This window comes from Salvelinus sp. IW2-2015, linkage group LG6.2 (genome assembly GCF_002910315.2).
Source record: "Salvelinus sp. IW2-2015 linkage group LG6.2, ASM291031v2, whole genome shotgun sequence".
NCBI classification, from domain to species: domain Eukaryota; kingdom Metazoa; phylum Chordata; class Actinopteri; order Salmoniformes; family Salmonidae; genus Salvelinus; species Salvelinus sp. IW2-2015.
In genome coordinates, this window is record NC_036846.1 from 1,752,315 (window position 1) to 1,753,367 (window position 1,053).

A 1,053-nucleotide genomic window follows, 5' to 3' on the forward strand; every position below is an offset into this window, starting at 1 on the left:
ACAAAGCTAAAATATATGTTTTTTGAAATTGTTGCTAATGTAAGTATCACATTTAAATAAGTATTCAGACCCTTTACTCAGTACTTTGTTGAAGCACCTTTGGCAGCAATTACAGCCTTAACTTCTTGGGTATGACGCTACAAGCTTGGCACATCTGTATTTGGGGAGTTTCTCCCATTCTTCTCTGCAGATCCTCTCAAGCTCTGTCAGGTTGGATGGGGAGCGTTGCTACACAGCCATTTTCAGGTCTCTCCAGAGATGTTTGATCGGGTTCAAGTCCGGGCTCTAGCTGAGCCACTCAAGGACATTCAGAGACTTGTCCCGAAGCCACTCCTGCGTTGTCTTGGCTGTGTGCTTAGGGTCGTTGTCCTGTTGGAAGGTGAACCTTCGGCCCAGTCTGAGGTCCTGAGCAGGTTCTCTGTACTTTTCTCCGTTCATCTTTGCCTCGATCCTGACTAGTCTCCCAGTCCCTGTCGCTGAAAAACATCCCCACAGCATGATGCTGCCACCACCATACTTCACGTAGGGATGGTGCCAGGTTTCCTCCAGATGTGGAGCCTGGCATTCAGGCCAAAGAGTTCAATCTTGGTTTCATCAGACCAGAAAATCTCGTTTATCGTGGTCTAAGAGTATTTAGGTCGCTTTTGGCAAACTCCAAGCGGGCTGTCATGTGCCTTTTACTGAGGAATGGCTTCCGTCTGGCCACTCTACCATAAAGGCCTGATTGGCGGAGTGCTGCAGAGATGGTTGTCCTTCTGGAAGGTTCTCCCATCTCCACAGAGGATCTCTAGAGCTCTGTCAGTCAGAGTGACCATCGGGTTCTTGGTTACCGCCATGACCAAGGCCTTTCTCCACGATTGCTCAGTTTAATACATTTGAAAAAATGTATAAAAACCTGTTTTCATTTTGTCATTATGGGGTATTGTGTGTAGATTGCTGAGGATTCTTTTTTTTTATAAGGCTGTAATATAACAAATTGTGGAAAAAGTCAAGGGGTCTGAATACTTTACAAAGGCACTGTATATCCAGCAATAGGCCAATTTAAAGTGAATC